This window comes from Herpailurus yagouaroundi, unplaced genomic scaffold, assembly GCF_014898765.1.
Source record: "Herpailurus yagouaroundi ecotype Mexico unplaced genomic scaffold, PumYag 162, whole genome shotgun sequence".
In the NCBI taxonomy this organism is placed as follows: Eukaryota; Metazoa; Chordata; class Mammalia; order Carnivora; family Felidae; genus Herpailurus; species Herpailurus yagouaroundi.
Genome location: NW_024412403.1, coordinates 7,434,131 through 7,457,549, shown reverse-complemented (window position 1 = coordinate 7,457,549; position 23,419 = coordinate 7,434,131). Strand labels below are relative to the sequence as shown.

The following is a 23,419-nucleotide window of genomic DNA, read 5'->3' as shown; positions in this document are numbered from 1 at the left end:
GAATGGCCTGCGTGTGGCACAGAATCAGAAGGAAGAGAAGAACCGTTTATCATTAAAAGGAGAGTTTTGACGGAGAGGTGGGGCTGTCTCAAGTTTGAGACGGTCAGGGAAGCTGATACCTTAATCTCTCCCAAACGACATCGGAAAATGTCTGCCAACACGACTCTATTTAAATTTTGTTCAACTTTCTCAAAAGAAAAACAAGAAAAAAGAGAAAAGAAAAAGGAAAAGTGATTGTCCGAACAAAAGAAAAGAGGACAAAGACAGGGAGATATCCAAAGTGGGGCAAAGCCTGTGTTTTATGGGACCTTTTCACCAGGTGGTTCTTTCTTTGATGGTAAAACCCTATTTTTTTTTTCTTTGCTCAGTTGGGTTGATTAAAACTGACCCTCCCTCTTTTCCCCCCAAAATACAAAACATAAGAAACAAAAAACCATGTTCACTGGGTTTTGCCACAGCATGGACTTTCCTTTTCAGAAAAGGAACTTCAGGCCCTCCTGAACTGGCAACCCAATGTTGAGGGAGAGAGAGTCCCGCCCTTGGATTGCCCAATGCGCTGGGTTGTGGTAAGACCAAGGCTTGTCCAATTCCTGTCAACTCCAAGGATGTGGAAGAAATTTCGTGTGAGACAAGCGAGTCTGCGGAGATGTTTAAAACCCAGAACCCTGGTGCCTTCACTTAGACGAATCTAAGTTCTCATTCTACGTCACACTCCACACGTAGTGACAGAGAGCCACACGGCCAGGTGAAAGCGCACACACATCCAGCGTGCACACACACTCTCCGTGGAAGCCTTCCTCATCCTGTCCTTCCCTCAGCACTGGAGTCCGGGACTTCCCAGAGGAACAGAACAGGACCAGTTGGAGTGGTAAGTGTCCAAGCAGAAAAGGGTGCAGAATGGCTTTTCACAACAGGCAGCTTGGTGGCTGGATGCCTCCTGTTCTCCTAACACGTGGCCAAGATCGTCTGGAGTTTTGGAACTGGAGGCTCACAGCAGGAGAGACCGGGCAGGACTTGAAGGTGAAAAGCCCAGGGTAGTATTTAGTCACAAGAGAGGTTAAAAGGTGTTGCCAAATATTCAGATCAGACTGTGAGTGTCAAGGGAAGGACAGGAGCATGACTTTGGTGCTGTCCATTTCTTTGAATTGGTCAGACTGAAAGAAGTAAGCACAGGATAAGGCGAGAAATCCCTATGAAACAAACGAGCTGGAAAATCCTGGCTGTGCTCCCTGCTGATCTGGGGCAACGTGGAAAGGCGGAACGCAATTCTCAGACCACCTCCCACCCCCCCCCCCCATCTTAACGTCCTTTGTAGATGTTCCAGAGGACTCGGTGGTGGGGGCAGGGCGGGGGGAGGTCTTTCATTAGCATAGGGCTCAGTTATGGAAAGACTACATGATTTTGCTGTGGAGGGAAAGTCAGCCAATGTGAGACCTCCGATTTTCATAGCATAAAGTGAGTACATGACAATGGCATTGCTGCTCAGTGGCGAATAATGTGTTTATGAGGATATGAGCATAAAACCCGGGACGTTTCCCCATCGCATTGGCTCACGGCTTTCCTTGTTTGCTTCTATTGCTGCAACTCTGTGAGAAAGTGACACGTTCCCTTTTCTTGGTGACTGATTCAACACCCTCTTGTCACATTCATCACACTTTTCTCATTTTTTTTTTTTTCTCCAGGACTCACAGTTTTGCTTCTGGCCTCTCCTGGGGTTTCAAGATAGTTATTTTTCTCATCCGTTCCTTTTTAGCTTTGTGTGAAGCAGCGGTAGAATCGATCACATGCCTTGTGGCGTCCCTTGAAATCAACTTTCATGTTTTCCGATCACTGGGCTTTCGGTGGCACTCCTTGAATACCGATTGAGAGGTTCCCTTAGCTTAGTTACCAAAAACAAGTAAATTCAAGTGGAACATTTTATTTTTTATTTTTTATTTATTTTTTATTTTTTTTAATTTTTTTTTCAACGTTTATTTATTTTTGGGATAGAGAGAGACAGAGCATGAACGGGGGAGGGGCAGAGAGAGAGGGAGACACAGAATCGGAAACAGGCTCCAGGCTCTGAGCCATCAGCCCAGAGCCCGACGCGGGGCTCGAACTCACGGACCGCGAGATCGTGACCTGGCTGAAGTCGGACGCTTAACCGACTGCGCCACCCAGGCGCCCCTAAGTGGAACATTTTAAGTAAAATCTCCACGGAGTCCTGCTTGGTTTTTTTTCTTACTCTGCATAGATAGCAATGATATTTATTCTATTACCAATAATAGCATAAAAACAAAGGCATTTCACTTCTCCAGATCCTTTCTTCTTTAAGAAGACTGTCTATTAAATAGGTGGCAAGCAAATTCAACACTGCATGAGACCCTGCTAAATTACAATACCAAGTATGGTAGTTAAATAGAGGCACGGTGCGGGCACTAATCTGTGGCAAGTTATAATTTTGCACCTAGACCATTTTCCTAACTGGATGCCCCTGGAGCTCCAGGACAAAAGTTGAAAGTAGCAAAAACATTCTATTCCTTAGTTTTATTGTGAGAAATAAGGGGCAACTATGTAAGCTTCTATCAGCCTAACGGATTAATAAAAGCTGAAGTGTTGATTTTGTACAATTACTGCTACTAAGCACTGTATACAGTGGTTCAACCGGGAGCTATTTTGCACCCCCAAGGGACATTGGCCAATGTCTGGAGATAGTTTGGGCCGTCGTCGCGCCGCGGCCCCCCCCCCACGGGACGCTGCTGTCTTCTAGTGCGTAGAGGCAAAAGATACCGCTAAACATCCTGGGATGCACAGGACAAAGGGACACTCCCCAACAACAAATAATGATTTAGCTCAAAATATCACAAGTGGAAACACTGAAAAACGCTACCATAATGAATGATTCCTCCAAGGAAACCAAAACTCATACTACATGACTGATTTACATGGATTAGACTTTTTAGCACCTTTATTAAGGTGTAATTCACATACCAAAAAAATGCACCTCTTTGGAGAGTGTAATTCAATGACTTCTAGTTTGTTCGGGCTTGTGCAATCACCACAATCAAGTTTACACTTTTCTCACCCTCCAAATGTCACATTTTAATCCACTTTAGTCATTTCGCCCCCACCGTCTCCGCCCCCCAAGCCTTCGACAGCCACAGATACGCCTGCTATCTGTATAGAATTGTCCTTACTGTGCGGCTTTCATATCCACGCAATTATACGACAGGTCACCTTTTGTGCCTGGTTTCTTTCAGCATCATGTTACCAAGGTTCATACATGTTGTAGCATGTATCAATACTTTATCCCTTTTTAGTGACAAATGGTGTGGTGTGTAAATAAACTATATCTCCTTATGCATTCATCAGTAGATGGCATTCAGCTATTTTGAATAGTGTTGCTTGAACATTCACGTACAAGTTTTCGTGGGAATGTATGTTTTCGTTCTCTTGGGCACAGACCCAGGAGTAGAATTACTCCATCATCTACTTCCAAGTTTCCCGTTTCGGGGAACAGCCAAACTGTTTTCCGAACTAGTGCAACCACTTTGCATCACTCCTAGTAATGTATGAGGTTCCAATTTCTCCCTTCCATGTCTTTTTCATTATAATTATCCTCGTGGGTGGCAGGTAGCATCTTATTGTGGTTTTCATTTGCATTTCCCTAATGACTAATGACAGCGAGCATCTTTTCAATGTGCTGGTTGACCAGCTGCTTATCTTTGAAGAAATGTCCATTCAGATCAATCAGGAATTTTTTTTTTTAATTTTTATTATTAAGTTGTTAAAAAGACTTTATATAGACGCAAGTCCCTTATCAGGTATATGATTTGCAAATGTTTTCTCCCATTTTGTGGGTTGGCTTTTCACTCTGTTGCCAGTGTGGTTTACAACTTAAAAGTTTTCAATTTTGATTGGGCTCCAATTCATCTATTTTTTTTCCTTTTATTACTTGTGTTTTTAAAGTCATATTCGTGGCTTTGCCTAACCTTAGGTCGCAAAGGATTGCTTTCATGTTTCCTCTCAGGAGCTGTATAATTTTAGCTCCTACATTTAGCTCTATAGTCTATTGTGAGTTAATTTTTTTGTATAATGTAACGAAGGCATCCAACTTCGTTCTTCCGCAAGCGGGCATCCAGTTGTGCCGGCCTCACTTATTGAGAAGACTTTTCTGTCCTTATTGAATTGCCTTGGCACCCTTGTTGAAATTAATTGATCACAAATGTGAAAGTTTATTTGGGGCCTCAATTCTATTTTATTGATCTGTCTGTCCTTATGCCAGTTCTACATGCTCTTGTTTATTGTAGTTTTGTGATAAGTTTGGAAATCAGGAAGCCTGAGCTTCTCAGCTTTATTCTTTTCCAATCTTGGTTTAGCTATTTGGATCCTTTGGACTTTCATAGAAACTGACAATTTCTGAGAAACAGCTAGCTGAGCTTTTCTTTTTCATGTTTATTTTTGAGAGAGAGAGAGAGAGAGCGCATGAGCAGGGGAGGGGCAGAGAGAGAGGGAGACACAGAATCGGAAGCAGGCTCCAGGCTCCGAGCTGTCAGCACAGACCCGGATGCGGGGCTCGAACCCACGGACCGCGAGATCATGACCTGAGCCCAAGTCGGACACTTAACTGACTGGGCCCCCCAGGCACCCCCCCAACTGAGATTTTAATAGGCATTGCATTGAATCTGTAGATCAGTTTGAAGAATATTGCCATTTTAACAATATTAAGTCTTCCAGTCCACAAACATGAAATGCTTTCTCGTTTATTTTGCTTTCCTTTCATTCTTTTCGACAACTTTGTGCAGTTTTCAGTGTACGGGTCTTACATTACTTTTGTCAAGTTTACTCCCAAACATTTTTGGGATATCGTTATAAGTGGAATTGTTTTCTTAATGTCATTTTCAGATTGTTCATTGCTAACATATAGCAATATAATTGATTTTTGTAAATTGGTCTCATATCCTGCAACCTTGCTGAACTTGTAATTTTTTAGTGGATTCATTAGGGTTTCCTATAAATAAGACAATGCCATACGCAAATAGAGATAATTTTCCTTCTTCCTTTATAATCTAGATGGATTTTCTTCCTTTTATTTCCCTAATTTCCCAGGCTAGACCTTCCAACATAGTGTTAAATACATGTATCAAGAATGGGCATGTTTGGGGCGCCCGGGTGGCTCAGTCGGTTAAGCATCCGATTTCAACTCAGGTCATGATCTCACTGTCCGTGAGTTCAAGCCCCGCCTTGGGCTCTGTGCTGACAGCTCAGAGCCCGGAGCCTGCCTCGGATTCTGCGTCTCCCTCTCTCTCTGTCCATCCCCCACTCATGCTCTGATTCTCTCTCTCTCTCAAAAATAAATAAACATTTAAAAACATTTTTAAAAAAGAGCGGACATGTTTGTATTGTTCCCCATCTTAGGGAAGAAGCATTCAATCTTTCGTCGTTAAGTATAATGTTGTCTAGATATTTTTGTAGATGTCCTTTACCAGGTTGAAGAGAGTTTATTTTCTTCCTAGTTTGTTGAATATATTTTTTATCATGAACGGGTGTTAGATTTTGTCAAATGCCTTTTCTGTTCTTTTAAAATGATGATGGGGCGCCTGGGTGGCGCAGTCGGTTAAGCGTCCGACTTCAGCCAGGTCACGATCTCGCGGTCCGTGAGTTCGAGCCCCGCGTCGGGCTCTGGGCTGATGGCTCAGAGCCTGGAGCCTGTTTCCGATTCTGAGTCTCCCTCTCTCTCTGACCCTCTCCCGTTCATGCTCTGTCTCTCTCTGTCCCAAAAATAAATAAACGTTGAAAAAAAAAAACTTAAAATGATGGGTGGTTTTGTCCTTATTGTATTGATATGGTGTATTACATTAATTGATTGTTGGATGTTAAACCAGCCTTACATTTGGGGGATATATTCAACTTGGTCATAGTGGATAATCCTTTTTATATATTCCTGGATTCAGTTTGCTAGTATTTAGCTGAGGGATTTTTGGGTCTATATTCAGAAAACATATTGGTCTGTAGTTTGGAGAGTTTTCTTACGATATATTTGTTTGCTTTTCGTGTCTGTGTGATGTTGGCCTCATAGAATGACCTGAAAATTGTTCCTTCCTTTTCTATTCAAATGCTTTGTGAACAGTTGCTATTAATTTATGTTTAAATGTTTGGTCAAATGTAATCATTGAGTCATCTGGGCCTGGGTTTTTCTTTACAAGAAGTTTTTAAGTTAGTAATTTAATCTTTTTACTTATTACATGTCCTTTCCAGTTTTGTTCCTTCTTGAGTCTGTTGTAGTAGTTCCTGTCCTTCTTTTAATTTTTTTTTTAAATTTTCATTTGACAGAGAGAGCGAGAGAGAGCATGGAGAGGGGCAAAGGGAAAGAGAGAGAGAGACAATCTTAAGCAGACTCCATGCCCGGTACAGAGCCCTGTGTGGGGATTGATCCAATCACCCTGGGATCATGACCTGAGCTGAAATCAAGTCGGATGCTCAACTGACTGAGCCACCGAGGCACCCTCGCGATAGTTTGTGTCTTTCTAAGAACTTGTCCATGTAACGTGTGTCCGTGGCACAGGGCTGTTCATACTATTCCCTTATTATTCTTTTTTTTTTTATTTCTATAGATTAGCAGTGATGACTGCTCTGGTCTTTTATTAATGATTTTTTTTTTAAATTTTTTTTTTCAACGTTTATTTATTTTGGGGACAGAGAGAGACAGAGCATGAACCAGGGAGGGGCAGAGAGAGAGGGAGACACAGGATCGGAAACAGGCTCCAGGCTCTGAGCCATCAGCCCAGAGCTTGACGCGGGGCTCGAACTCACGGACCGCGAGATCGTGACCTGGCTGAAGTCGGACGCTTAACCGACTGCGCCACCCAGGCGCCCCTATTAATGATTTTAATAACTTGAGTTTCTGATTTTTTTCTTGGTCTAGCCAAAGCTTTGTCAATTTCGTTGATCTTTTCAAGGAATAAACTTTTGATTTAATTAATTTCTTCCATGGTCTTTCTGATCTCTGTTTTCATTAATTTCTGCTGAAGTTTTTAATATTTACTCCCTACGATTACTTTAGCTTTAGTTTTCTCTTATTTTTCCAGTGTCTTAAGGTGGAAGTTTGGGTTATTGATTTGAGATCATTTTTCCTTTTTAATGTAGGTGTTTATGGATGTGCTTTTCCTTAGAACCATTGCTTTACTTGTATCCTATATGTTTTGATATGTTGTGTTTAGTTGTTATTCATCTCAGAGTATTGCCTAATTTCCTTTGTGATGTATTCTTTGATTGGTTATTTAGGAATGTACTGTGTATTTCCCCATATTTGCTAATTTCCCAAACTACTTTTTATTATAGATGTCTAATCTCACTCCATTGTAGTTCAGAGAATATACTTTACATGATTTCAAACCTTTGAAGTTTACTAAGCCTAGCATATGGTCTATCTGGGGAAACGTTCCATGTACACTTGAGAAAAATATCTGTTCTATTGTTGAGTAGAGTGGCTTATAAATGTTTGTTTGTTCTTGTTTGTTTGTAGTGTTTTTCAAGTCTTATATCCTTTTAACCTACTTCCTAATTGTTCTATACGTTACGGAAAGTGGGATATGGAAGTCTTCAGCTGTTATTGTTGAATTGTCTATTTCTTCTTCGATTCTGTCAGTTTTTTGCTTCATCTGTTTTGGGCCACTGTTTTTAGTTGCATATATGTTTTCAACTATATTTTTCTGATCAGTTGATGCTTTTCATCATTATAAAATATCCTGTTTATCTCTAGTAACATTTTTTTTGTGGGGGGGGGGTCTTAAAATCTACCTTGCCTGATATTAGTAGTTTCTTTTCTGGTTGCTGTTAGGATGGGATATCTTTTTCCAGCCTTCTGATTTTCAACCTGTTTGTTTTGCCTTGTTTTGTTTTGTTTTGTTTTTAGAGAAAGAGAGAGAGGGAGAGAAAGCATGCATGCATGCACGTGCGTGAGCTGGGGAGGAGCAGAGGGAGAGGGAGAATCTTAAGCAGGCTCCACACCCAGTGCCTGACAGGGGGCTCGATCTCACAACCATAAGAACATGACCTGAGCCAAAATCAAGAGTCGGACGCTTAACTGACTGAACCACCCAGGCGCCCCATCAACCTATTTGTATCATTGAATCTAAAGTTCGCATCCTGTCGACAGCGTAGAGCTGAATCATGTTTTCTTCTCCGATCTAACAGTTTCTGCCTTTTTGATTAGACTGTTTAATCCTTTCACATTTATTATTGTTATTGGTATGGTTGGATGTGTAGCTTCCATTGGACTTTTTGCTTTCTACATATCTCTTGTCACATTTCGTTCCTCTATTTCTCTTCACTACTTTCCTTTGCATTAAATGCATATTTTTAGCGTAAGACTTTAATTTCTCCAGTGACTTTTTTCCTTTGTTTTTGAGTAATTTTCTTAGGCTTAGAGTAAGTTATTGTCTAGGGTTTATGGTACATGCCTTAACTTATTGAAATCGACTTTAGACATGCTAACTTAATACCAGTGAGATATAGTAACTTTTTTCTTACAAAGCTCCAACCTCTTCCCTTGTTTTGTAATATTATTGTTATACATATTATTTTCTGTATGTTATAAGCCCAACAGTAAATTGCTGCAATTTTGACTTTATATAATTTCATCTGTTTTAAGGAAGCTAAGATCAGAAAGGACAGAGACTATATATCTCAAGGCTTTGTTGTGATCGATTTTTTTTGTATGTTTCATTTCTTGTTCGCTACATTTGTTCCTGTAGATTCCAGTTACCATCTGGGTAACCATAGCTTTGTTCCTTTCCACCTCCTTTATGCTATCATGGTCATATATATTACATTCACATACGTTATAAGCCCTGAACCATATTTTGACTAAAAGTTCTACACAACATGGTGTGAAGTGATTAGTTATTGTAGTCCTGGGTTTCATGTAGACCAAAGAGAAATACGCAAATGAAACGACTTATTTTCAGCAAGATATAACAATGGCAAGCTTAAGGGACATCCTGACTTTGTGATCTCTTTGACAGACTGACTAAGGCTGGGTCTAAAGATCTCTAATTCATGAAAGAGTACTTCACAACTGGGAACTTGTTTTGAACTGGCCAGTGATGCTCTGAAACCCTCACAGCTGCTTCAATGTCTGATTTTCCTGTGGTTATACAGACCCAGCTTGAGTGGTGTCATATTATTATAGAGTTCCTTCTTGCCTATATAAACATTTCAATACATACGAGTTTATGCACAAGGACATCTGCTCTTTTGGAAAGCTGAGTAGTGAGAGACTTGTTTTTGCGATGTTCCATATTTCTGAATTTTAAAATTTGTTCAGCATCCCAAGTCTGACAAGTTCAAGAATGAAATGAAAGGCCAGGCTGGCAACAGAGGTGTTTTCTGACTCATGAATAAGCCATCCAGGTAGAGGCAATACCTGTCGGGCAGGTTGGGTGTGTTACTAGATCACTTTCTCCATGCTTCAGCGGAGGGTGATGTCCAGGCACCCACATAAAGTAGTTTCCTGCTAAAATCAAGAAATGCTGGGAGTTCAGCTGAGAACTTCGCTTTCCCAAAAAATCAATATGGTCAGTGAACGGTTTCAGTAGATTTAACAGGTTTTTGGACACGGAGACTCTAGTTTGGGTCTTGTCTGTCTTTCTTTCTTTCTTTCTTTCTTTCTTTCTTTCTTTCCTTCTTTCTCTTTCTCTTTCTTTCTTTCTTTCTTTCTATCTTTCTTTCTCTTTCTTTCTTTCTTTGAATGTTTATTTATTTTTGAAAGAGAGAGAGAGAGTGTGTGTGCGAGCAGGGGAAGGGCAGAGAGAGAGGGAGACACAGAATCCGAAGCAGACTCCGGATTCTGAGTTGTCAGCACAGAGCTTGACGTGGGGCTCAAACTCAAGAGCCGTGAGACCATGACCTGAGCTGAAACTGGACGCTTAACCAACTGAGCCACCCAGGTGCCCCTGGAGCTTTTCTTGAAGTAGTTTAAGAAGTTTCCTCCTTTTTCCTTTTGCCTTTGCTTGTTAGAAAATCTGTCACCAAACTGCTTCAGGTTTTGACTAAACTCCCTCTTCTTTTGCCCAAAGAGATGAGCTGGAATTTGAGCATATTTGTTACTCCTTGAAAAGAAGGTGTAGACGCTCCCACTACAACCCCACGCAGGGCTGTGATGGGAGCCCCGTGAGGGGGATTTGTCCTCCTTCTTCTCTCTGACTGTGTGCTCACTCAACAGCATGAATGTTTAGCATTTTGTCTTTGACATATGGACTATTAAAAATACTAAGATACTGAGTACTTACAACTACTCTAAAAAACCGCTTCAAGTCAGCGTCTGTTGGTCTGTGAAGCCCTCTGGAAGTTGTCTGTTAACTTCTACCGACAACAAAGAGAAATGTGGAGGTAAAATGCTTGGATCTCTGATGAGCTCCAGTCAGAGATGATTTCTCTAGAATAAGTATGTAGTTTTTCTAAACATAGGCCATTTAGACTATGCTAACATTTCTATTCTGCAATTGTGTTGTTACTTCCTTTTGCTTTCCTTTGTACGCATTCATTTCTTCAAAAAATAAATAACTGTGGGAGCACCTGGGTGGCTCAGTCGTTTAAGCATCCTTCGTCGCTCAGGTCATGATCTCACGGTTCGTGGGTTCGAGCCCCGTGTTGGGCTCTGTGCTGACAGCTCAGGGCCTGGAGCCTGTTTTGGATTCTGGGTCTCCCTCTCTCTCTGCCTCTCCCCTGCTCATGCTCTGTGTCTCTCTCCTCTCTCTCTCTCTCTCTTTCTTAAAAATAAACATTAAAAAAACTTTTTTAATGTAAAATAAAACAAATACCATGTCGTTTCATCAAAGTGCTTGTATGGAAAGGCCACACCATCAGGGGGCCTGCTTCCGGCTCTTCCCACTTTCTACATTATCTTCCAGGTCAGGAGGGGACCTTCTGTTCAGCTTACTGAGGGCAGTGATGGGGGTTTTAGCTTTGGTCAGTTGCCTGTACCTGGCTAACACGATTGCCTTCATCATCGCTTGCCCTGGCTTCTAGTGTCGATTTATGCAAATAAAATTCTAATTATATTTGAAGAAGCCCATTGTCATTCCCTTCATGACTTCTTAGCATCCTTGCGCTCACTCCTCCACCAGGTGTTAAGGGAAGGAAGCCTATATTCTCTTCTCTCTGCACATCTAGCACGTTACCAATGGAAGAATCGTGCTCAGTTAACAGTCCCCTTTCTTCCTGACACATGGGTTCTCTCAGGCACCTTCGCAGTATGACTTAGATATATGCGTGGCTCCCCACCCAAAACGCTTGGTTCTGAACCTCTCTCCAAATTCTACTGGGGACCAATCTCCAGACCATTTTCCAGCTGTGAAAGCAGGCTCTGTCTGGGAACTTATGTAGGCTCGCTTCTCCCCAAAGGAGTCTGGCCCAGAAAATATCCAGGGACTTCTCTTAGTTGCAGGGACACTGCACTGAGAGTGACTTAGTCCTAGGCGTGTCTCAAGTACTTTGATGTTCACCTGTTCACATCCCGGCACTAAATTCTACTTATGAGGTCAAGACACAACTCAGTCACAGTTCTGTACTTGGAGCTGTCTTGAGCTAGAAACAGCGGAATAAATTCGGCTTGTTTTTCAAGCCTCGAGAGTCCCAGAAGCAGGTGGTGTAGGGATTGGGGGTGGGGGTAACTCACAACGTCACAGGGACCCAGGTTCCCTCTTTCTTTCTACTCAGTACAGGTTTGAGTCTCCACACCGCAAGGGGGCCGGCTGTTATGCCACCAGCAGGAATAGGGAAAAAGTGAAGGGTGACATTGACACGGCCAGTTAAGTAAACTCTTGTGAAGATGTCTTCCAGAGGCGGGGGCCCCCTTGCCCAAAATTGAGTTTAGGTGCTGATGCTGATAATACCATAACTGCATCCATCCAGAAGGTATGGAAAGGTTTGCTACCGATATAGTGAGGCTTTATGGGGTGAGCAGGGCGGATCATCCCAGGATGATCCCCAAATATCTTAAGACAGCAGAGAAAGGAGCCTGCCTTGTACGTTACTGAGAGTAGGAGAGGAGGCCAGGGGGAGAGTTGCTACATGTGGGTCGGAGCTTGTGGGGTCGAAACTTTCCACCACCGGCAAAGGAAGGAGCACCCAGGCTTGGTTCTCAGCTTCCTAGATGTGGGGCAAAAGAGGGAGGGAGGTGGGGCTTACAAGCAGTCAGAGATCAGAAATGGAGTCAGACTCTATCACACCGTCTTGTAGTCTCCTGCTTATCTCTCGTAAGCCGCTGAGAAGTGTAGGGTTTAACCGCCACCGAAGAGGCCTGACTGTTCGCGCAGAAAGAGTTCGTCCTGGTGAGTTAGGCAAGTCCCAGCCTCTTCCTTCGTACTGTCCTCACTCAGCAACTATTGCAATAGTTCCTCCCGGTGTTCCTCATTTGGACGTGAAAAGTGATCTTGGCTGTCCATCAAGATCAGTGGCGGTTCAGGCGCTCTGCTCATTTTGGGCAGGTGACCAGGTCCAGCGAACTGTAGCAATGTGAGCTTTCCCAGGGCTCAGAGGATCAACAAGGCGACTCCGAGAAGGGGCTAGCAGCCACCCTTTGGGCCAGAGCAGGACCCACAGTGTGTGCTCGATATAAACACAAGCGTGCGAATGCAGGCGTCTTAAAGCTCGATCACGGCGACACCTCTTGTTGTTAATTGCAAAGACAAAACAAACGCACATTATTTAAAAATCAGCCTAATTCTGACTTCCAGGTCGAAGGCTGTAATTCTTTATCTTTTTTTTTTTTTCAACGTTTATTTATTTTTGGGACAGAGAGAGACAGATCATGAATGGGGGAGGGGCAGAGAGAGAGGGAGACACAGAACCAGAAACAGGCTCCAGGCTCCGAGCCATCAGCCCAGAGCCCGACGCGGGGCTCGAACTCACGGACCACGAGATCGTGACCTGGCTGAAGTCGGACGCTCAACCGACTGCGCCACCCAGGCGCCCCAAAGGCTGTAATTCTCTGAGGGAGAAGTCCTCTGAAAGATTATTCATAAAAGGAAGAAATTTTTCCCAGTGGAAGGACAAGAGGACAAAAATAGAATAATTAGATAAAAGTATTTTTCAATACTGTATTGTCCAGGGTTTGGCATGGAAAAACAAGAGTGTAGGAGAAGAACGTTTCTCCCTTGGGCTCTAAATCTCTTTACCTGTCCTTCCCTTATGAAGCATTTTTGGACTCAGAGCTCACTCCCTGGTTAAAGACAGCCCTGCAATTGGAAGACAGGTCCCTTGGGAAGGTCTGTAAGTTCAAATCCTACCAGTAGGTTGGCAGCCGTGACAGTGGACATCTAGGGTGTTTCTGGATGGAGGTGAACTTGCAGAAATAAGCCATTTCCCACTGAACCATAGAAGCTATGGTGCCTGGCTTGCTGATACAGGAGGAAGAGAAGGTCTATCCACATGGCATGGATGGATGGAGAAGGATTCAGAACTCGTTTTTATTTACTTTTTTTTTTTTTGCGCATTTTCAATACTTCAAGGAGCCAGATGTTCCTGGAGGCATGTTCACACTTGCCGCTAAGAATTCAACCAGAAATCTCTTTGATGTCACATTTACGTTACAACTTTGATATTTGTAACCAATCCTCAGTTCCCACGAGATTGCTATCTGAACGGCCCAAGGTCACAGAGCCAAGCCAGAAAATACACCAAATTTAATAGCCACCTAGGGCACTTATCCTGCTTCCCCAGAGAACCCATGGGCAACTCACAGGACTCCCTTGGCAGGGAATCTGAACACAGGAGTTCTGAAAAACCTCTTCTGGGTCCTGATTCATTTTAAAATGCCCCCCGCCCCCCCCCCAACCGGCCCCGCCTTTCTTCTTTTGAAGAGCTTCAAACAAAAATAATTTCCACTGTAGCTGGAAAAGTAGAAAAGGTACTTAACTCCAGCCACATTTTTGGTACCCTATAAAAGCTGAATAAAAAATAACAGTCCAACAATGGACGAGGTACTGCATAGATGTGCAAGATCTTGGCAGGCTCATGAGCAAACCAACGATAGGGGGAAAAAAAACCCATCAGCTCCTCCAACCTTATCTCAAAATACAAATTAGAGTCACGAGGGAAAGACCAGCACCTCCGCCCAGGGCACAGGAGCATCCCCGGCTTCTCACCTCACCTTGAAATGGGAACAGCAAACATCCTGCGCATCTGCTTTGCTGTGATGGCCCGACAGCAGAAAAAGGACATTTTTGCCACGACTGTATCATTTCATGCAGGAGTTTGGCTCCCGTCTCCTGATCTTGTCAGCAAAATTGACACTGAAGCGTTAGAACAAGAGTCTCGGTTTACGTATGCTTTCCTATGAGGTGCAAATTTGCACATACAGGCACCGATTTAACTGCCACCCCCTTGCAGGGCTTCGAGTTCTGGGGTCCATTCCCTAGTCTTTCTGCTCGTTATGAACAACTAGATACAGCCCTCGGGTTTACTAGTCATTTCTACCTCCCCTCACCCTTGTAGCTCCAGGGACCCCTGTAGTGAAACACACGTTATCACAGTGATGGCTGTTTCCCGCCCTCTTTTTTGACGACCATCAAGAAATGTAGACTCCCACCACGGCACTGCGGATGGTCAACCTCTTGTGGCCTCTAGACTTTCCAAAGTCGGCAACAAGTTAAAACGATGGGGAGTTCTCAAAGGTCATCGGGACGAGACGGTCTTCAGAGAGCCCGATGGCTGGATCGGAGGCACTCTGTCCAGTTTTCCCGATTGAAAACGGTTAAAAAGTCGCTAGGAAGTTCTGAAAAATCAACCGCGGTTATGATAACAAGTTAAGCATTAGCAAGGAAGTTTTTCTTGAGTGTGAGTCTTGATGCGTGGTCTGGGCTTTGCCAGTAATCTTACACCGGTTGTCTGTTTTCCTTTCAGAGGTGGGTGGGAAGTCGTTCCCCCAATGCATCTGGGTTGTTGAATATCCATTATGTTACAGGGGCCTATTCCTTCTTCCAAAACAATGCTAATTTTTATGGAGTCTAAGTGAAAACAGGAACATTTGCTTTCTTAGGGGTAAAGTTCTTGGAATATGACAAGGAGTGAGTACATTTCTTGACCAAATAACACTTAACCAGACATTGCTTTCACAATTGACTTCTCTTAAAAGAAAAAAAAAAAGATTTATTTTTTTTAATGTTTATTTATTTTTAGAGAAAGAGAGGAGAGAGAGAGAGAGAGAGAGAGAGAGAGAGAGAATCCAAAGCAGGCTTTAGGCTCCAAGCTGTCAGCCCAGAGCCCAACTCGGGGCTCGAACTCACAAACCGTGAGATCATGACCTGAGCTGAAGTCAGATGCCCAACTGACTGAGCCACCCAGGCGCCCCTCCTGGGGCTTAGTTTCTAGAAAGGCCCACCTCCCATGAAAGGCTTCTGTGGTCAACAGGTGGTACCAGCCATCAGTGTATTACTCACAATAAAAGTGGCACGTGGGCATTATTATTGCTGTTGAATCAAATAAACATACCCCCAAATTGCTAATTTGTTCAAATCATTGAAAGATTCTCTGTGATTTACTGGATTCGATGAGGATGCAAATATAATAATAATAAATAAAAAAAAGCCGGGAGAGACAGCATCATGGAACATATTGTACCTTATTGTAAAATAAAAATAGCCTTGGACAGCCCGTGGAATGTGTTCTAACAGCCTAATCAGTTCTTTACTGTGGTTTTCCTGCCGGTCGGGGAGCCCTGCGTCAGAGACTGGATGCCAAGTGACTGGTTTGCGTTTTGGTGAGACATGTTTTTCTTGCTGAGAATTTTCAGGTCTGCAGTTTCCCTAAGTGCAAGGCAGCTAGGTCACCTTCCTGTGCGCTGGGGCACTGCCCTTCGTGCCGGGTGTCTCATCGAAGGCTGGGGTACGGGAGCTCAGGTCACCGGTGGACCCCAGGAACCTACAGCCTCTGTGGCGAGGCCGGCCGGTCACCTCCTTGTCCCTGGCAAACGGCAAGGATGGGGGTGACCCACCGGCATTTCCAACGTGTACAAAGGCACTCGCTCTCCAGATCCAGACTCTGTGCTACAAACAGCAAATTCATGACAATGTGTGCCTTTGAGGCAACTACCTAAGTCAATCTGGGCAAAGCGATATGAGATTTTCACCCTCCGTGGATTATCCTAGGGTTTTTTTAGCCTAAACTTTTCAAGAATGACTTGCCCTTTTCTTTCTTTCTTTTTTAATTAAAAAAATGTTATTTCTTTATGAGAGAGAGAGAGAGAGAGAGAGAGAGAGAAAACAAGTGGGGGAGGGGCAGAGAGAGAGGGGAGACCCAGAATCCCAAGCAGGCTCCAGGCTCCGAGCTGTCAGTGCAGAGCCTGACGCGGGGCTCGAACTCACGGACCGTGAGATCATGACCTGAGCTGAAGTCGGACACTTAATTGACTGAGCCCCCCAGGCGCCCCCAAACCGCATTCTTCTGTCCAGGGAGGGATTATCCTCAACAGATGCAAGAGTACCGGCCGTCATGGCTGCCTCCCTCCCTGGGCTCTGGGCACCTCTACCCGACGCTGTGCTCCCAGGTCATCTTGTTTTGTTCAGGCAAGACCCAAATGGTGCATTTTTCATGCTCTTTCTTGGTTCTTTACCCAAACAGAAAACATAGGGAGCCGGGCCTACTGTGGTTATGAGCTTCCCGGATCGACCCAAAGTTGCTTCTAGATACATGCCGTTCCCTCTGCTGCTTCTCTGCTGCTTATTTCTGCCCCACCGACAGTGCTCTGGGGATGCCCGAGCACCAGGGTTTCACGCGGGTCTCCACACAGAAAAGATCCCTGCCCTGCAAACACACACACGCACACACACATACACGAACATGCGCCCTTTGAGCCAAACCGAACAAACACCCAGGACAAGGAGTTTAAAAACGGAGGCCCGTGCAATATGTGTTATCGATGTCCAAGGAGCTTTGTTTCAAATTCTTACCATGCCCGCAAGCTCTGCAAGGTTTCCTCCCCAGCCTGCCCCACGCCTCACCTACTGCACTGGCACCCTTGTTCCCCTGCACACCCCCAAAGCCTCCCTTCTCCGGCCTCCCCTCTAGGACTCGACCTGCTTGGCCGATTCCTCCCATCTCAGCGCCAGACGAGCCTCTTCAGCGGCACATGCCCGGCCTCCCGGCCACCTCACTGACCCCCATGACCCCCATGACCCCCGTCATGACTCCCATGACCCCCATGACCCCCATGACTGCCCTGCTTGTCTTCTTTACCTCCCGACGAATGAGGCTTTTGTATGTTTACTTAGAAGCTGATGGTGAAGAGGAAAGAAAGTGGGACCGTGCGGAGGGTCTGCTCTGTTTACCGCTGTCTTCCTAGCTGGTAGGAAGTCGCCTGACCCATCGCACTTGGTTCAACTTGGTGAATGTCACATAAACAAAGTTGTCAAGCCAAATGGTGCAGTGTACAAGGAGGAAACAAATGCTGGAGGTTCGACTCCCTGCCTCTCCACCCGGCGCTGTGACCTCAGCACGGTCTAGAAAGAGAGAAGGACCCAAGCCTGAGAGTCACCGAGCAAGTCTTTATTTAAGTAACAAATGGCCAACAATCGAAATGTGGTTAAAAGATGGGACATAGCTTACGTCTAATTCCTAAGCACTGAACGCCTCTCGCCCTTGTCTGCGCCATCAGTGAGACTTGGGCTAGATTTTTCGGAAGTTAAGATTTTGAATGGGTTTTCAAGCCACAACGTTCGGGGAGTATTTATCTTCTTTCTGACTTTTTCTACTGGGCTGTAATCTTCTGAAGGGCAGGGTTATAAAGTGAGCATCTCTTCATTCTCTTATATTCCCAGGACAAACCTTGCGCCTGGAGCTCGATAATTCCTTATTGGAAAGAACCCCTTTATTTCTGGAGATTTCCTGTACTTCTTGTGACCAGGAAGTCTGTTTCGAATGATACACTTCATACTGTTTTATCTGCCGAATCGAGGATCGGCAATTTCTTTTTTCCTCAAAAAGACCAGACAGTAAACATTGCGCATTTTGCGAGCCATACTTCCTCGTCACAATTCTGTCACACCACTGTTTTAGCATGAAAGTAGCCATAAACAATCTCGTACACAAATGGGCATGGCTGCGTTGCAATAAATCTTTATTTATAAAAACAGGTTGTGGGCCGCATTTGACCTTTGGGCTATAGTTTGCTTTCTCCTGTGCTAGACTATTCTTACCGTAAAATAACCATTCCTAAAGTGAACTGTTTGTTTCTCTCGTGTTGAATTGGACGTAAACTATGTGAGATCATTTTCATTTGCATTCCTAGTGTTATTCATTTGTTACTTGAATGAAGACTTGCTCAGTGACTCCCAAGCTTGAGTCCTTCTTTATTCCCTTTTCAGAAGGTATGAAACTTGACCCACTTAAGAAACGTACCGAGGCACTGCCTTCTTTTTTTCTCTTCCTTTTTCTTTTAAATAATACCTCATTTTTGTGACTATCCTGTTGACACAAACTGAACCTGAGACAAAGCTCCTAGCGCCGGCTCACTAAGCTCTTTGTGGTCAAACTGGTTTCTCACCCACCAGACTCCGGGAGAGAGAAAGAGAGGACTGTACCAGATTAGATGTGTTTTGAGGAGGGATCAGTATGTAATATACACCAGACTGTACCTCCTTCATTCTCCCTGGGTCTAACAACAGCTAATTCCCATATACAAATTGTACACAAGGGAGGACAAAGGGATGGGCTTTGGTCCCTTAGTTGCGACCCTAAAAATGCGAGGAGAGCAGAGATGCGTTGACATTCCAGGCTTGGTACAGAAACCCAAACGGAACCGAGCCCTAGGAATTGACCGTGGGCCACTGCCTTTCCTCGTCTGGTGGTTACCAAAACCCCTCTGCATAGCTGTGCCTTCCACTTTGCCTCGGTCTGATCTGGAACAGATTGGAGATCGTCTGTAGAACTTTTGACTCCCCAGGCCCCTGGGTCTCCAAGTGCCCCCTCTAAAGAGATCTAAGCCCAGCCAAAAAAAAAATCTTTATCTCTGGTTCCACCTCAACCCAGAGTTCAAAATGACCTAGGGAAGTGGGAGAGAGGGAACTTTTTCTTTTGACTCCTGGAAAAGCTGTGTCTTATCCCAGGCCCTGGGGACAATGGCACCGGTGGCTAATGAGACAGTGGGGATTTGTCTTGTAACCTTTAAGGTATTTAGTATGCAGAACTAATGGGAACCAGTAGGTACTCCAGACTGAGAACAGCCTCTTTTCTTCTTAAGAAGAGGTTGTCAAAGTCACCAGAGGGCTGGACTGGAAACAGAGCAAAGGGCCAACCAGGGGCCGTGGACACAACCAAAGGCAGATGACCGCATGGACACGGTGGGTCCAAGATGCTCTTTTCAGGATGGGGAAATGTACAGGCAGCCCTCTCTGTGGCCACGGAAGGGATTCTCAGCCTTGGTTTCAAACCCATCATCTCAGGATGGGAAACACAATATTGACGTCCAGGCCTCACCCCAGACTAACTAAATCACAATCCCTTGGCTGTTTACAAAGTTTCTCTGGGTGATTCTAATGTGTAGTTGGGGTTGGGGAACAGCATTCCACTTCATTACTGTCACAGTGCTGAAAACACTATCGGAAGGAAGTTACTAAAGGTTACCAGTCTCCCCACCGGTCCCTCCCTTGAGATCCTCCTCATCTGAAACTAGGCTGTGAGGTCACCTTGTAAATGATTCCACTTATATATTCTTTTCCAAAGATGAAGGAGGGGGCATCTGGGTAGCTCAAGTTGGTTAAGAGCCTGACTCTTGATTTCAGCTCAGGTCACGATCTCACCGTTCATGAGTTTGAACCCCATGTTGGTTTCTGCACTGATAGCGTAAAGCCTGTTTGGGATTCTGTCTCTCTCCCCCACCCCTCTCTCTCACAAAGTAAATAAATAAACTTAAAAAATCAGTAAATAGGGGCACCTGGGTGGCTCAGTAGGTTAAGCATCTGACTTCAGCTGAGGTCATGATCTCGGGGTCCATGAGTTCGAGCCCCGCGTCGGGCTCTGTGCTGATGGCTCGGAGCCTGGAGCCTGCTTCGGCTTCTGCGTCTCCCTCTCTCTCTGACCCGTCCCCGCTGGTGCTCTGTCTGTCTGGCTGTCTGTTTCTGTCTCAAAAATAAACCATAAAAAATAAATAAAATAAAACTTAAAAGATGAAGGATGTCTACAACTAGAAATCAAACGGGACTCCAGTGTGATGTCATGTGTTCAGTTTTGGCCATTTCTGTTCGTCATGGTGTGACCTGTTACTGCAGCTCAGTTAACCCCGAGGTGACCCACATGGGTGGCTGTAAAATACCGTGATTCAGAGTGTGAGCTTTGAAGTGAGACCTGGGTTTGAATCTCTGTGCCTCAAATTACTAGCTCTTTGGTCTTGGGCACATGACTTAACCTAAAGCTTAGTTTTCTCACCTATAAAGTGGAAAGAATAATCCTTATCTCAAAGATTTGTTTGCAGAGGGGGGAGGCAGAGAGAGAGGGAGAGAGAGAATCCTAAGCAGGCTCTGCACCATCAGCACGGAATCTGACACAGAGCTTGAACTCACGAACTGTGAGATCATGACCTGAGCCAAAACCAAGAGACAGATGCTTAACACACTGAGCCACCCAGGCACCCCTGATTTGTTAATATGATAGTAAGTACACTCTTAGAATAAATAACTTGATAGATAATAATAATTAAACAAGGCAGTGGATATAAAACACCTAAATCAAATTCCTGCTCCATGGTAAGACTTCAACCAATGATGGTTTTTATCATTAAAACCAAAATGAATGGTGTGTCTGGGCCAGAGTCTCAATTTCTTTTCTCAAGGGATAATGGTTCAAGAGTAAGACTCAAGCCCATGAAGAAACTCTTGATTTTTCTTGAGCAGTGCGCTCACTAAAGTTTTCTTATGTTGCCAAGTACAATCAGATCCAAGGGTATTGGTTGCTGTCGGCGGACAAACGTTTGGAGGAAACTTTCTGCAGAAACAGGCCGAAAATAAAAATTCCAGGGCCGCCTTTGATTTTCTTTGAATGCACAGAAACTCATGTGAGGGATGAGGATATTTCCATATTCCCTACTATCTGCTGGAGGTTAAGAGATGACGTATAGTAACCTGAAGGGAGTGTTTCTATAATCTTGGTTGAAATGAGTGTTAATCACTTAGGCAAAGTATGAACATCTCCAGTGCTTGATTTCAATTAAAAAAAAAAAAAAACAAGTAGAAATATACCACAAAGCAAGTAGAGTTCTAACATAATCTTTAGGAGGTAAATTAAGTTTCATGTCACCCTACCTTGTGACCACAATATTGGCTACCTGGCCAATATGGTGTGTGTGTGTGTGTGTGTGTGTGTGTGTGTGTGTGTAAGGGCCAAGTATTTACCTAGTTGTCTATCAGACTGGTAGAACCAGTCCTACTCCACAAAATTTCTAGAACTTGCTCTTCACGATAGTATAAATGCATGTTTGAGAGCCAAACTTGAACCTCGTCTTTCTGACAGGAGACATTTTAAATCGGAGGCTATCCTGACCTTCACTTCAAAGAAAAACAGAAAGTTTCAGCAGAAAGTCAGAAAATGAAGGACAGGTGGGTGGATGGTTGGGTAGATAGATAGATGATAGATTTAATAAAGCCCTGGAATGAAAAGAAATGGCTGTTAGTCTGTCCCCCAAAGCTCCCAAGGCCACTCCACACTTAGCCTCCAGATAGACAGATGGTATCACTGTTGTCAGGTTGGTGACAGAGTTTTTCTTTTAAATAAATGAGTTTTTTTAATGTTTATTTATTTAGAGAGAGTGGGGGAGGGGCAGAGAGAGAGAGGGTGAGAGAGAGAAACCCAAGCAGGCTCTGTGCTGTCAGTACAGAGCCTGACACAGAGTTTGATTCCAAGACTGTGAGATCATGACCTGAGCTGAAATCAAGAGTCAGACCCTCAACCGACTGAGCCACCCAAGTGCCCCCCCCATTTTTTTAAAATGTTTTATTTATTTTATTTTTTTAATTTTTTTTTCAACGTTTATTTATTTTTGGGACAGAGAGAGACAGAGCATGAACGGGGGAGGGGCAGAGAGAGAGGGAGACAGAGAATCGGAAACAGGCTCCAGGCTCCGAGCCATCAACCCAGAGCCCGACACGGGGCTCGACCTCCTGGACCGCGAGATCGTGACCTGGCTGAAGTCGGACGCTTAACCGACTGCGCCACCCAGGCGCCCCTGTTTTATTTATTTTTGAGACACAGAGACAGACCATGAATGGGGGCGGGGCAGAAAGAGAGTGAGACACAGAATCCGAAGCAGGCTCCAGGCTCTGAGCTGTCAGCACAGAGGCCGACGCGGGGCTCGAACCCACGTACCTTGAGATGACCTGAGCTGAAGTCGGACGCTTCACCGACTGAGCCACCCAGGTGCCCCGAGGTGCCCCTTTTTAAAAAATAAACATAACATCACTATCTGGCATTGGGCATCCTGACATTTGTTCATTACAGGTCCTCAGAAAACAAACCTAAAAAGCAGAAAACAATTTTCAAAACTCAAGGTCCAACGACCCTGTTTGCACATAGCAAAGTCGGCCCCTGCGTCTCCCCTGCATGTTTCATCCCGTGCCGGTTTCCCCCCAGGCTTCCCCGTGTGCACCAGGAACACACACACACACACACACACACACACACACACACAGTTTTTTGTGTACCACTGTAGACAAGCTTTCCACTCCTCGCCGCTCCCCTAACAAAACCAGACGGGACCTTGCTGACGCAGGCTTCCCTCTTAACTGAAATTCCATCTCTGGGACACAGTGAACTGACCAGCGTCGCTACTTCCACATTTGGCCCCTGCTGACCCCGCCCAAGTGGTTTCCACACCCCCAGGTTTTCACTGTACACTTACCGCTGGTAGGAGCGCGTTGCCTCACCAGGAACCGTGAACCATCAGCGCACTCCCACCCCGTATCTCTGTTCGCACACATCACCAAGTTAGTTGTATCTGTATTTGATTCAGTATCAGGCAGAGTCAACACGTCAGTAGCAAACAAGAAACCGGAGGGGTGTTTGTGCAACGTCAAATATTGTTTTAGGTTCTATCACCAAGATTGGAGATAGATTGTCAAGCTTGATTTCTGGGAATGCTAATGTCCCATAAAAGTCAAGAAATAATGCTTAACTCAGTGGTATAAACCTTCTAGCTTATCACTGCAATGCAAGGCACTTCAGGAAAACTGGCACGATCAAACTCGTTTCCTAGGAACGAGCTAATTAGGTCCTATTTATTCAAGCAATCTGAACTCTTTGACTACCCAAGTGGTTTTCGATAAAGAAAAAAATAGAGCAATACTCAGAAAACCCTCGGAAGCCCTTAGACCTATGTTGCCGTCCTTGGAAGAAGAAGCAGGACTTCTGGGGAATGAAATCATGGGAGATATTTTAGGCCGGCTCACGGTCT

General features: G+C 44.5%; 1 protein-coding gene across 1 annotated transcript in view; it reads left to right on the top strand.

Annotated features, from left to right (window-relative positions):
* The first annotated feature begins 576 nt into the window (after positions 1–576).
* KCNJ15 (potassium inwardly rectifying channel subfamily J member 15) overlaps positions 577–23,419 on the top strand; it is a 79,479-nt gene continuing 56,636 nt past the window's right edge. Inside the window, exon 1 of the mRNA XM_040483921.1 lies at positions 577–868. The gene's annotated coding sequence lies outside the window, so the exon portion shown is untranslated. The remainder of the gene's footprint in view (positions 869–23,419) is intronic.